The 9,314-nt window shown below is 45.0% G+C and overlaps 4 non-coding genes across 4 annotated transcripts; 3 read left to right on the top strand and 1 right to left on the bottom strand.

Annotated features, from left to right (window-relative positions):
- The first annotated feature begins 611 nt into the window (after window positions 1–611).
- trnae-cuc (transfer RNA glutamic acid (anticodon CUC)) lies at window positions 612–683 on the top strand. Its single transcript has one exon. It is a non-coding gene; the product is annotated as a tRNA-Glu (tRNA).
- Window positions 684–764: 81 nt separating this feature from the next.
- Window positions 765–836, bottom strand: trnaq-cug (transfer RNA glutamine (anticodon CUG)). The gene has a single exon. It is a non-coding gene; the product is annotated as a tRNA-Gln (tRNA).
- Window positions 837–1,038: 202 nt separating this feature from the next.
- trnat-ugu (transfer RNA threonine (anticodon UGU)) lies at window positions 1,039–1,111 on the top strand. Its single transcript has one exon. It is a non-coding gene; the product is annotated as a tRNA-Thr (tRNA).
- A 1,055-nt stretch (window positions 1,112–2,166) lies between these two features.
- On the top strand, window positions 2,167–2,238 carry trnae-cuc (transfer RNA glutamic acid (anticodon CUC)). Its single transcript has one exon. It is a non-coding gene; the product is annotated as a tRNA-Glu (tRNA).
- The last annotated feature ends 7,076 nt before the right edge of the window (window positions 2,239–9,314 follow it).

Here is a 9,314-nt window from a genome sequence, read left to right as displayed (position 1 = left end):
TGCTTTGGCATAACGGGCTCGACCTGAGCAGCGCGGGCATCCCGGAGCCATCTTATCGCGGTCTGGTTCTGGCCTTGTGTAGGGAAAGCCTGGCGTCAATATCGAAGATAGTCGTTATTCCGTTCCCCCAGCGGCAAAGTGCTCTCAACTTGGTGTAAGTCTTGTTTTCTTCTTTGTGCTGGGCGATCTGGTTTTCTTTGTGTGTGTGAGTGTTAACCCACCGATGTGTGATGGCTGTAACTCCAGTGATTGTGAAGAATCTTTAGAAATCTTGTACTGCAAGTTTTGTCTGTCAAGCGACACTAGTCTGTATGACACTGAACCTCGTGGGTTTCCCTGTTGTGTCCTTCCAGTCATTCATACCACGGTTCCTCCCCCAGGTGGCTGACCATTGTGTCGCGGAAGCCGTTGTAGCAGTGATTCTTTTGCGGGTTAGATCTAAGTGACGACGGCAGGCGGGGTCGTGTCTTCAACGGGTTACTGCAGTTTTAAGAATCGCTGGTGGACGAGTCTCTGTCTCAATTCAAGATTGCCGAGCTTGGCCCCGCTTTCAGAGCCGACGTCGGTCGCGCTGCGGGCACGCCACAGACGGGAGAGGGCTCTCCTCCGTGTCCCTGGTGGTCTAGTGGTTAGGATTCGGCGCTCTCACCGCCGCGGCCCGGGTTTGATTCCCGGTCAGGGAAGCGTGGCCTTTTTTTTCCCCACCCCGTTTGTTTCAGCGGTAATTCCCGTTTGGCATTCCAGACACCAATTCCACCCACAAAAGGTTCCACCGAGATTTGAACTCGGATCGCTGGATTCAGAGTCCAGAGTGCTAACCATTACACCATGGAACCACACAAGAGCCAGGCCGACTGTCGATTCCCTCGGTGATCTTCGGTGTCTTCCATGGGCCTGTGCAAGACTTCAGCTTCGCCGTGGCGTCCTTTCTCTGCTCTCTCCGCTGTGTAGCTGAGCCGGGCACTGTGTCTCCCTCATGTTGCCAGCTGCTTGACTCGGTACGTTTGTCTGCGCGTGAGTCAGGACCTGGAGCCTGGTGGCTCCATAGCTCAGGGGTTAGAACACTGGTCTTGTAAACCAGGGGTCGCGAGTTCAAATTTTGCTGGGGCCTTTTGCACTCGGGCTGGACTCGGAGCAGGGTCTCCCACTTGTAAAGGGGTATCAGCTGAGGGCCATAGTTGTGTGATTACTGGCAAGCAACAGGGTGTGGTGGCTCTTGACTTCCTCTGTCTCTTGCTTGCTTCCTGTCCCTCACTCACACCCCACGCCCCGGGGACGTCACACCCTGCTGTGTTAATTGATAGGTGCCGAGGAAAACAATGCCAAGCAGGCTGTCGTTGTCCTCATCAAGTCCCGGGCTCCTCCCCGACTGTGTGGGAACTGACGAGCACTTGCGACAAATGCTGCCATTGGACTCCTTGATTAAGAAGGCGGGGGCCCCTGCGTAGATGAAGCAGCAGTTCAGCAGAAGCGCAAGAGAGATTTTCCTGGAGAGCCTTTGCAGACCAGGAAGCAGACACACGGGTTGCTTGTGTTTTCATTGCCCGCCACAGGCTGCTTTGGCATAACGGGCTCGACCTGAGCAGCGCGGGCATCCCGGAGCCATCTTATCGCGGTCTGGTTCTGGCCTTGTGTAGGGAAAGCCTGGCGTCAATATCGAAGATAGTCGTTATTCCGTTCCCCCAGCGGCAAAGTGCTCTCAACTTGGTGTAAGTCTTGTTTTCTTCTTTGTGCTGGGCGATCTGGTTTTCTTTGTGTGTGTGAGTGTTAACCCACCGATGTGTGATGGCTGTAACTCCAGTGATTGTGAAGAATCTTTAGAAATCTTGTACTGCAAGTTTTGTCTGTCAAGCGACACTAGTCTGTATGACACTGAACCTCGTGGGTTTCCCTGTTGTGTCCTTCCAGTCATTCATACCACGGTTCCTCCCCCAGGTGGCTGACCATTGTGTCGCGGAAGCCGTTGTAGCAGTGATTCTTTTGCGGGTTAGATCTAAGTGACGACGGCAGGCGGGGTCGTGTCTTCAACGGGTTACTGCAGTTTTAAGAATCGCTGGTGGACGAGTCTCTGTCTCAATTCAAGATTGCCGAGCTTGGCCCCGCTTTCAGAGCCGACGTCGGTCGCGCTGCGGGCACGCCACAGACGGGAGAGGGCTTCCCTCCGTGTCCCTGGTGGTCTAGTGGTTAGGATTCGGCGCTCTCACCACCGCGGCCCGGGTTCGATTCCCGGTCAGGCAAGTGTGGCGCTTTTTTCCCCACCCCGTTTGTTACCCTTAGATCCGTGCAAGAAGTTGAACTCGGAGGAGGTTTTCTGGGTATTTTGATGACGCAGGAACTTCTGTCATAAAATACACGCAATTAATACGTTTACCAGCTAACACAAGAGGACCAGTTTGCCTGTCCCAGACAGATTTTGTTTAAGAATTGTTTTTTTTTAATGATTATGTAATCACCACACTACAAAACTTTGAGAATTAAAAGAAATAATGTCAATTCTGTCCTAGCTTGAGCAAATGAATCAGTTTTTTAATATATTTTTACAATGTCATTGGTAGCAGAGTGTTCTGTATAGGTTTCACAAGATGAGATCATTGCAGTGATGTCACTTCCTGTGAAGTTTCCTGCCTCAGGAGGCTGGCCTTTTGGCGTAGCAGATTTCAGCACTCGAAGAGGGCTGGGAGGTGTCTGCAAGATACATGTGCGCATATATTAAGTAAATAAATTGTGTAGATTCTCCACAAGTAATAGCACTGAGCCCGACAAAGTAGACACTGATCCAGTGAGTCCTATCCTGCCACATCTTGGTACACCACCACGATATTACTGTGAGGTCTGGAACACACACACCACAGTGAGAACAAGTGGAATAGGAATGTGCAATATTTTCTGCGCACACTTTGTTTTGATGAAAGTATACATACCATGTGACTTTGTATTATACAGTATATAACCCTGAATGTGGCACAGTGGTGCAGGGGTTAGCATTACTGTTACCACCTAAGTACCTTCATATTTTTTTTTTTCAGTTTATTTTATATTAAAATACTGAACAGTTCAATTACAGGGTAATGAAATGCAAAGTTTTTATACTTTGTTAAAAGGTCATTCTAATCTCTGAACTCCCCCCTGTAGGCTCTGGTCAGCTGAGGCTCGTTCTGTGCTCACTGTATCCAGGATGACATCTCAGACTGTTGGTGACCGTGCCTCTTCTGTCACTGCTTCTTTGTCATGGAATTCCTTTCCTCTGGCTCTCAAAGAGACAAAGTCTTTGACTCTTTTCAAATCTCAACATAAAACGGACCTTTTTAGTAGGGCCTATATCTTACAGTTTATCCTGTATGTTCTTGTTTCATTATATTGACTTTTTATTGTATTTTATCTCTTTTTTCTTATTTCCTACCATGTATAGTGTCCTTGGGTTTGGAAAAGTCCTTTATAAATAAAAAAATATTATTACTGTAAGAACTGAGTTTTGTAGTATCACATTTTCTAAGCAGAGCAAATGTATTCTAATCGTCGATTGAAACTGCAGTTTCGATTGATACTAATATTGATTGACTACTGACAATTTGCTGTCATTATATCACTTTTAAATCCTGTAATATGTCCATCCTACTTTTGTATTGCTGCTTCATGAACCTCAAATAATATGAAAGTTACATACTGATGGCTTATACCCATTTCTGTCAGAACGCTTAGAAGATGTTAGAAGTAGGTAAGAAATTCAAGTACGTAGTTGTGTCGGCATGCGTAGGCTGCAAAGGAACAAGTAAAGGGTTTAATCCATGCTGAAAGGCAAAGAGACACAATGTTTCAGCTGTGTAGCCTGAAACATACCTTAACAAGGCTCCACAGCCAAAACGTTGTGTCTCTTCTTTTCCTTTTAGCATGGAATAAACCTTTACCTGTTCCTTAGAAGACGTTAAGTTGACTTTGATGAAAGGAGCCTGGTGGATTTCTGTATTAAGAGTTATAGATAAGTGCTGATAGAAGCTGTCCTCAATAAAACCTCTAGGTGTGGATGTATTACCCATACAGGTTCAAGTGAAGGACACCAAGGTCATTATACACATATCAAGAGGACATACGTTCAGTATATCATTCATTAAGACCGTTTCATAAATGAACTTGGTTATAACTTCTACATTAGATACTCAAATCAAGTACATAACTCTTAGGAATTAAATTGATATCAACTGGTTGGGATAACAATTGAATTCTCGAGCAGTAATGCAGTGAAGTTGAATACTCATCCAATCTCTGGGGATTCAGATCTCCTGCGGGCACAAAGAAATAGTTCCAGGCTTGTTGCTGTCCAATCCGCGCTCTCTGGCTAGGTGCCAGGCTGTGCTGTGCGGTTTGCGACGGTGCGCCGCAGATGCTCACTGACCGGTTAGCTAGTGTTGGCTTTAACTAGCAAAGTTTGCGCACAGGAGAAAAGATGACTGTGAGTCCCAGCAAGTCAGGAAGAGGACCAGTTCATTCCTAATGAAGAGCTAGTTCTGAATAGTGATTCAGCTGTCCACAGTTCCGACCTGTTCACGAGGCCTGCTGCTGGTGCTAACCTCGGGTGGATCCTCTGGTTACTCTCTGGCAACCTCCGCTCTAGACTCTTAGAACGAAGGAAAGTTCTGGCACTCGGACACACTGGCCATTCCGTGGTTGTCCGGGCTGAGTCTCAGGATGGTCAGGAGGCGCGCTGCGAGAATGTCCTGCCCTTGGGAGCCTTCTGCTCCTGGGCCGTCCTGCCCTGGAATTCTCCTTTGAATTCCCTTTAGAATAGTCCACAGAATTCTCCACTGAATCTCCCAGGCTCTCTGTGTTGCCTGTTTTTACCTGGAGGAACTTCAGCTCATTCATTGGCTGAAAGTTCCATGGGCATCAGAGTCCCACGTGGGTTACTCGGCCCTACCAGTCCCTGATTGGTTGATCAAGGTGAGATATGAGTCACTTACTCCTGACACTTAGGAATGCAGTCCAGATGTCCATCTGGCACTCCCTAGACAGATAGGTGCCAATGGATGACCATTGATCATGATAGCCAGGCTTAGCTAAGTGCATCCCCATTTGGGAGCTGTCCTAGGAAACCTTATCAAAGGAAACCTTAAATCAGCCTGCATGAATAGTTTCTCTGTGGCTGCACCACAGAGATGAACAGAGAGATGAGGCCTAATTTGGGAAAGCTCAGAAACACTTAATTCTTTCTTATTAATAAGCCTCGCCGCTACAATGGCAAGCACTGTACCTTCTGGTTTCAGGGTCCTCTTTGGTGGTAAGTCTCTGATCTGTCTGGCTGCAGCACTCTGACTCCAGGATTTCAGCAGAATAAGATGGGATGTTTCTTCCAGGTTCTTAGGATGCAGGATTTTGAATTCACTACAGGCAAAACACTTACCAGACAACGACAGGATAAAAGATGCGAGCTCCGTTACAAGAGCTGTGCTAATGTGACCAGCTCTGTGTGTTATCGAGTCTTTCTTACCACACAACTCAACTGAAACTGAAAGAGAAACAAGATATTCAAGGAAATGAGTCCTGTTTGAATTGCTTGAGTCTTTATGTACACAGGACAAAATGATTTCTACTCTCCCCCACCATCGCATGCACATAAAAAAACACATATTCACACCCTATCACACATATGACACTCACTCTCACATGCACTCACACACAACCCATCCCACACACACACACTCTGAGCTGTTATTTTACTGTGTATTTATTTTGAGAAGACTACTTTTACAGCAACTGCTAGTGTCATAATATGGGGGTATTATAATGATGTATCATAAGGAACATTAGCTGACTACAACACAAGAAAATTGTAAGTGTATAAGGACCTTTTTTTCCACAACAGGATCTTTTTCTCCCCCAGAACCAGCAGTGCAGCGACAGAGCAGCACAAGCCAGTTAGACTGCACAATGGTAGTTTAATTCCCAAGCAACCTTTCACTGTCACTAACAATCTATCACAAACTACAATCTTTCTGATCCACCTAACCACACTCTTGTACCTCTTGCAGAATAGGTGCTCCCACTGAATGCTTCCTCATTCAATAACCTTTTTTACCAACAAGTTAGTGGAGTTGCCATGGGCACCAGGATGGGGCCCAGCTATGCTCATATTTGTGTTGGCTGGGTAGAAGAAAGCTTCTTCACTTCCCACACTGGCTTTGTCCCTGACCTCTACAGGCGATACATCGATGACTCCGTCTTTGCCGCCCCATGCTGTAATGACCAGCTAGAGCACTTTCTGCATCACTGCACCAACTTCCACCCATCCCTCAAGTATATAGTTAACATGTCGTCCAGTCAACCCAATTAGGAACTACCGTCCTCACCATCGCATTCCATTGGTGCTTCCCTACCACCCTAACACCCTTTCTCCCTCCAGGACCAGGATGATCCCTCCACTGGTACCCTATTTCTGACTGCCCCCTTATCTCCTATTGCCAACCACCTAATCTGAGCAACCTTAACCACCCATCTCTTGCAGAAAACGCCCAGCTGTTTACGTTGGTGAGACAGGAAGAAGCCTCACAGACTGTTTCTGGGAACATGTCAGATCTGTGGGGATCAAAGAGCTCTCCAAGCCGAGTTCCCCATTTCACCTCCAACAGACATTCAGGGATCATACTGATCTCTCCATCTGCATCCTCCTCAGAACTCCTATTGCAGAAAAACATCTGAAACCAAAATTTTGCTGAAACAAGAATCACACCTTCCCCCTTCTCTCAATGACAGATTCATGTCCTTCTAAAACCCTTCCATTCCTTCCCAGATTTTGGCTTTGTTCTCCCTGAACCTGGACACTCATTCTCTTCTGCTTCAAGCCCATTTGCTCCCTCCTACCACATCCTCTCTACTGTCTTTTGTTCCCCCATGCCTTATGTATCTGCTAGTTCCCCTCTCTCCCTCACACCTGATGACGGCTTCACAGCCAAAATGTTGTGTCTCTTTTTGTCCTTATAGCATGGAATAAACCTTTACTTGTTCCTCTAACATACTGTTCATTACTTTTTTAAGAATGTTATTTTCGTTCCACAAATAAATACAGATGAACACAAAACAGGAAGCTTTACATTAAGATAAATATATACTTAGAACAGAATATATGAATAGACTTCATTAAGTTTAGACAAGGTAACAGTTACATAACAATAATTTATCTTGTTCAGGTGCGTTTTTTCCAAGTCGTTTTTGATCACTTCCAGATCTGGACGAATCCCATTGTTTATGTTTACATGATAATCTATATCACAGATTCTTGAGGGACAGTCCTATGCCCTCTATTTTTCACGGGTTTTCTGCTTCCTCCTTCCTTTCCCTCCACAGATCTCTGAGGTAACAGTTCTCTCTAATAATGGACGGGGCCAGGCTACCTGCTCCCTTGAACCTCAATGCCTTTGAACACCCCCATGTTCACTCTCCATAGGGTCTTATATAATCTTTTCCACAGTCGTACTGTAGCGATGAGCACTTGTTAGGCTGAGTGGAAAGTAAAAAGTTAACAAGGCAGCTTGAATGCTCACAGGGAAGCTTTTATTACTCTTTGATTTTCCAACTAGATGTGAGAGAAGGTGGTTTCTCTTAAGAGTAAAGAGAAAGAGGGTGAAAACGCAGGGAAAATACACAGGGTGAAGCCGCAGGCAAACCGTGAGCTCGTTCTAACTATATTAAGTGTACATACTTTATAAAAAGCTTTATGGAAAGCTGTAATGTATGTAATGCCTTTTCTAATAATGAACGTGCTGTCATTATAGTTGTAAAACAGAGTTGTAGTACTGTTTAAAAACCAGGAATTATTCATATGGAATCATGTAACAAGATATTTTGGTAGCTGAAAATATCATTTGTGGTTGTTTTGGAATATATATTTGGAATATATAGATCCGAATATAGGAAATTCTCAACCATAGCCGAAACTAGGTTCACATCACCCCCCTTCTCTCAACGACCGACTTCATTTTCCTGTAATCTTCCCTAGACTCATGCAAGTTTTGACCCCACCCCTCTCCACTTTGCACTTCCTAAATGGCCTCTCTGCCTCTCCTGCCTCCTCCTCCCCCAGCTTCTGTTCTTCTGTGCTATTTAATCTTTGCTGCCTGCCCTGTCTTTCTCACGCCTGAAGAAGGCTTCACAGCCAAAACGTTGTTTTCTCTCTTCTCTTTTCACCAACGAATAAACCTATTACTTGTTCCTTTGCAGCCTACGCACGCTGACGCAGCTCCCCACCTGAAATATATTTACTTTATTCATGTTTCTGATAATATTATACATTTCCTGTTTTAAAGGGTTTCAGCTTTGTGTTAATATTTGTATCTGTTGAAACTGTTAATACAGTCGCGAATATAATTGCAGTTCTGCTGTTGATCCCCTAATACTGTGAGTCAGACGTGTGTTGTACCAGTGATGTGGTTGTTGGGGTTACTCACAGGTTGAGTATTAGGGTTTTCAAATTGAAAAAGATATGCACGTGATGTGAGTGGTTTTACAATACATCTAAACTATGCATTTTTTTTATTCATGGAATAGTTTGTCTTCTAGATTGTTAAGTTGCACTGTTAGACTATATGCTACAATCAGGAAAAACGCAGATGGGACTTTTTTCTCTCAATCAGGAGTTTTTCAGTTGTTAAAGGACTTTCTCACAATTCAAGGTGGGAACATAATGCAGTAGTAGAAGTATTAGCAGTAGCTGTAGTAGTAACGGTACCAGTAGAAGTAGTAGTAGCAGTAGCAGTAATAGCTGTAATAGCAGACGTTGCAGTAGCAGTAGTAGAAGTAGTAGCAGTAGTACCAGTAGCAGTAGTAGTAGAAGTAGCAGTAGCAGTAGCAGTAGCAGTAGCAGTAGTAGTAGAAGTAGTAGAAGCAGTAGCAGTAGCAGTAGCAGTAGTAGAAGTAGTAGTAGCAGTAGCGGTAGTAGCTGTAATAGCAGAATTTGCAGTAGCAGTAGTAGTAGTAGAAGTAGAAGTAGCAGTAGCAGTAGCAGTAGCAGTAGCAGTAGTAGAAGTAGTACAGTAGTAGTAGTACCAGTAGCAGTAGTAGCAGTAGCAGTAGCTGTAGAAGTATTAGCATTAGCAGTAGCAGTAGCAGTAGCAGAAGTAAGGCAGCCTTAGTCAGTAATGTTGTTTTAAAACTTTGGATACATGAATCAAATGCGAGAACAAAGACTACATTCCCAAGGTGACGCACATGCAGATCACAGGAAGTCATATCCACAGATATCCTGAGCTTTACTTGTGTATAAGCTTCCTGGAAGCTTGCCTCCTGTAGCTACAGGACCTCCTGCACTGGCTCCAACGTGTTGTAAA

This window comes from Lepisosteus oculatus, chromosome 6 (assembly GCF_040954835.1).
Source record: "Lepisosteus oculatus isolate fLepOcu1 chromosome 6, fLepOcu1.hap2, whole genome shotgun sequence".
Taxonomy (NCBI): Eukaryota; Metazoa; Chordata; class Actinopteri; order Semionotiformes; family Lepisosteidae; genus Lepisosteus; species Lepisosteus oculatus.
The sequence above is the reverse complement of the archived record's forward strand: the minus strand, read 5'-3'. Positions and strand labels throughout refer to the sequence as shown.